Genomic DNA, 5000 nt, shown 5'->3' with positions numbered 1-5000 from the left:
ACGGGGACGTAAACACACCAGCATCGGTTGACAAGCGATGGTGGGAAGACAAACACACACACACACACACACACACATATATATATATATGCATATATACGACAGGCTTCTTTCAGTTTCCGTCTCCCAAATCCACTCACAAGGCTTTGGTCGGCCCGCGGCTATAGTAGAAGACACTTGCCCAAGGTGCCACGCAGTGGGACTGAACCCGGAACCATGTGGTTGGTAAGCAAGCTACTTACCACACAGCCACTCCTGCGCAAACAAAAGAATGAGAAGTATGTTAAATATAAGACTTTCTTACAAAGGCACTGAACCAAAAAATTCGAGTGAGGTACCATTGATTTCTTTATCTTGTCTTGTGTACTCAACAACCCTCGCGAGAACTAACTCATTCTAGATCAGACCAAAGCTGGTTCCTTGCAGAGATGGAGGGAGTGGTAAAAAAAAATGAGAAAAAGGGAAGATTTGACCCACAGCAGTTTGGTACTTTATTTGTCTACCCCCGAGAGGGTGAATGGTAAAGCTGACGTTGACATGAATTACGCTCTAAACGTAGGGAGCCGTCACTGCTAAAACAAAGCACTCTATCCAACATTCTCTCGACTCAACTAGTTGGCCGCCTAGCATCGATTATATATCAAAGGCAAGACTTTACTCAGCTCCAAGGTGACTGGGCTAGATAGAATAAGGCATTATACCAGTCTGCTATGAATACCAACATTATCTCTTTCTGTGTTGAATTATCCAAATTGTTAGAACCCAAGGTACTTCGTATACTCATTTCTTATATGTAGAAAATGTCTGTCAGTTAATCAGAGCAGGAAAGAGTAGACTATGCTAGCTTGATGAAGTACAATAAATCCAAAACATGTTTATAGTTATTCACTTTTCTGCGAATAAAACATAGGTTTCCCTATCAGTATGATTTGATTTGATCTAGTTTCAGTTCATGAGCTGTGGCCATGCTGCAGCACCACCATTAGAGTGTGAAACGCTTACAGTACCAAGGTTTCCTAAGCAGTCACCCATCTAAGTACTCACTAGGCTCGACGTTGCTTAACTTCGGTGATCGGACGAAAACCGGTACTTTCAACGTGATATGACCGTAAACCACATAAACTTATTTTGTGAAATTATTTCCTAATTTCTTGAATTTATCTTTTCTCTTTGACAATTGTTAACAATTAATTATAAGACTTTGCTTCCTTCTCCTTTCCCAAAAAGAGGTAAATTTCAATTAGAGAATTCTATTTTAGTATATATCATTCACTACAACACTTCTTAACTTAGATTCATGCGATTGCCTTACTTGGCTTATTTCCCTTAACTCTGTTTCCTTACTTATTTCTTATTTATGCACGATCTCTAATATTTTGAGTGGGAGGACAGAATGTCAGATCAACTGACCCCCGTACAATGAGTCACCACCTCCGACCAGATATGAACATAGAACGTAAAGAGACAGACGTAAATAAATGACACGTGACATTAGCTCTGCTATTTTGTTGTTTCAGCAATCCAATCCCCTAAGTAACATCAACAACAACAACAATAAAAATGATGATGATCATGATGATCATGATGATAAAGGTGACGATAGTTTTTTTCTTTATACGCTGCTCGGCTGTCCGATGAAGGAGATGTTGCAATGGCAGGTTACAACGGGGTATTTACAAAAAAAAAGAAAAGAAAAAAGACTAGATAAAAGATAAATGAGAACGGGAGAGACAGAAATGATATATAAAAAAAGGCGGAATACATAATATACAAAATACACGAATGTGCAGTCATCCTAATTCAGGAGAGCCTCCAACTGGGCTAATCAAGGAATTTCCTAAATCTAGGCTCACCCTGACTACGAAAGCCACAACGTCTCACTCTACTATTACTTCCCATTCTCTAGGCGTATGTTTTAAACAGCTCCATTCATGATTTCTAACCATTTCTATTACACTCCCCTATGTTTTGACAAATTCGAAGGAGGAGAGTATTTTCCTCTCCAACGCCGGTTTATTGTTTCTAACTTAGGAACAGTTTTGAGGGATGGGGATTAGTTGATACCATTAATCCGTGTGCTTGAATGGTAATGTAATTTATTGACGCTGGAGGTGTGAACGGTGAAGTTGAACTTAGCAGTAATTGAACCCTGAATGTAAATATCACAAAATATTTTATCCGGCAAAACTAAATTTTAGAAATGCGGGTTATCGACTCTATCATCAATGACGTCATTTGATTGGTGATTTATTTCTCGTTAGCGCGAGGAGGAGGAAACACAAGGGTAATATTGACGAGAATCGAACTGAGAATGCATAGAGACCGCAGTAAGTACCGCAGTACATTTACTCTGTCACCTGTCGAATATAAATCCAATGTCCGAAATCTGATGGAATAATTCCTTTTAATGATGAACAATGTATACCAATGGCAAAGCGGTGAGCTGGCAGAAACGTTAGCACGGCGGGCGAAATGCTTAGCAGTATTTCGTCTGTCTTTACGTTCTGAGTTCAAATTCCGCCGAGGTCGACTTTGCCTTTCATCCTTTCGGGGTCGATAAATTAAGTACCAGTTGCGCACTGGTGTCGATCTAATCGATTATCCCCCCCCTCACCCAAAATTTCGGGCCTTGTGCCTAGAGTAGAAAAGAATGTATAGCAATGCCAGGGAATTATAGAAGGAGGGTACGAAATGTTGTTTTGATGTAAATTTGTAAAGTTTCAGCTAGGATCAAAAGATCAAGAAATATCCTTTCTACTATAGCCCTAAAATTTGAGAGAAGGAGCTAGTCGATTACTTCGACCCCAGTGCTCATCTGGTACTTATTTCATTAATCGCGAAAGGTGGAATTTGAACTCAGAACGTAAAGACAGACGAAATGCTGCTAAGCACTTTCTCCAGCGGGGTAACGATTCTACCAGCTCGTCGCCTTAAAAGTATTAAGAAATATGACATTTATTTCAGTATTGAGTCTCTTTTCGTTTTGTTCACACTCGAGTGTTTAGGCATATACACCATCTTACACATAAACACACACTTACATAAATACACATACACACTCATTCGCACATGCACACTCTCCTATATAATATTAAATTCCTCCTTAAAATTCACCGATAAACAAGAAAGGACTACAAGTGGATCCCTCCTTATTTTATAGCCCTAAGCGATATTCTTCAAGTGATCATCTACTTTAAAAAGGGAAATTTTCAAACACCGTTAGGAGTTTATCTCAGAGTAGAAAAGATAAGTATCCAGCAAGTTGAGGCCTTGACTTCGTTTTCAATCACCATTTTTATATCTTCATTTCTGTTCTCTTACATGAATAACGTGTCCTCAAATTAAGCATGAACACCACATAATCGCATATGTCCACTACTTTACGTCATCGTTTCTAAGCCGAAATAATGTTTTATATTCACTTAAATCCAGAAATGTTGAACGATCATCGTTGATGGAATCATTTACTTAGATCAGTAGTTCTCAACCAATTTCTTTTGCCTGTGAACTCCTTCGATTCCTATTTTATTGTACTGGACCTCAATAGCAATTCAAAGTATATATATATATATATTATAGCAGAGACTCCATCTAAGAAGATCTGAAGAAGGAATTGTAATTCCGAAATATCATCGGACTATAGATAACCAAATTACAACAAATATATAGTCTTTTTTTTGTTTTATAGTGCATTGTTGTACCATTGTAAACATTTTATTCTTTACAAACAATACACAATGCTTCAAGCGAACTACAATACTCTCATATATATATATATATATATAAACCTTACTATATTTTTATAATTAGGAGTCGTAAAAAATTTTAATATCTTTGCGTATTGTAGAAGTTTAAGCAATTTATTTCACATAAATTTTAACAATAAAATGAATCGACAAGAGCCATATGGACTCCGGTTGAGAACTGCTGACTTAAATTATAAATATTTCAAGGCAAGAGAATAAAAAGTTGAACTTGATGTTATTTGAACCCAGAATGTACTGGTATATAACTATAATCCCCAAGAATTTAACTCGATACTATTCAGTTTTTTTTTGTTTTTTTTTGTTAACTCAGTGACATTTGCCAGTAAATAACAGAACACATGGAGAACTATACTTGGTATAAATAATACAGCCACCGTCACATTGTGAAGAAATGTACGACCCAATACAGCTTCGAGTTCTAACATAAGAACAAGGTCACACATTTGGAGGAAGTGGGTAGAATAGATTATATCGGAGACAGTATCTGACTAATTTCGATATTTTAACGACCCTAAAAGTACTAATGCAGAAATAAATAATTCTAAACGTTCGGCAGAATTTAAACGAAGTTGACTTGGTAGTACCGAGCTAATTTATATGATGCCCTACTTATTTTGCAACCAACCGTATTCTTTTATTTATTTATTTATTTATTTATTTTTTCTTCTTTTAGTCAAGAATACAGGCAGTGCCCATGGCTCTTTGTTGTGCACTGGCCTGAATCTTTGCAACAGATTCAATAGAAAATAAAATATCTCTAATCAGTGTTTGAATCCTATTTTGTATCCTATATTTATCATAAATTTAAGGCGGCGAGCTGGCCAGAATCATTAGCACGCTTAAAGCATATCCTTTGTCTTAACGCACTGAGTTTAAATTCCGCCGAGGTCGACTTTGCTATTTATCGTTTCGGGGTCGATAAAATAAATATCTGTTCGATAAAATACGTACTGTAGTCGATGCAATCAATTTATTCCCTTCCACGAACCTACTGGCCTTGTACCAGAATTTTGGAACCAATATTTATCATATCATTTCTAATTCAGTTACAAGGTCCACCTCCCGCATCTTAATGAAAGCGTTTACTTGTCCATTTCAACCATACTATATAAAAAGTAGCTATTCAATATATAGAGCCACAAAAATCTAAAAGAACAGAAATAAACGCTGTCTCTTTCTCTAATTAAACCTTGAGTAATAAAAAAAAATAATAAGGGCGCACCATCAGCCGGT

The 5000-nt window shown here is 36.8% G+C and overlaps 1 protein-coding gene and 1 pseudogene across 1 annotated transcript in view; both read right to left on the bottom strand.

The window, feature by feature from the left end:
* LOC106874175 (AT-rich interactive domain-containing protein cfi-1) overlaps positions 1 to 5000 on the bottom strand; it is a 373160-nt gene that overhangs the window by 187716 nt on the left and 180444 nt on the right. The gene's annotated exons all lie outside the window — the stretch shown is intronic.
* LOC149136462 (5S ribosomal RNA) lies at positions 996 to 1114 on the bottom strand (annotated as a pseudogene).

This window comes from Octopus bimaculoides, chromosome 3, assembly GCF_046866305.1.
Source record: "Octopus bimaculoides isolate indiv1 chromosome 3, ASM4686630v1, whole genome shotgun sequence".
NCBI classification, from domain to species: domain Eukaryota; kingdom Metazoa; phylum Mollusca; class Cephalopoda; order Octopoda; family Octopodidae; genus Octopus; species Octopus bimaculoides.
The sequence above is the reverse complement of the archived record's forward strand: the minus strand, read 5'-3'. Positions and strand labels throughout refer to the sequence as shown.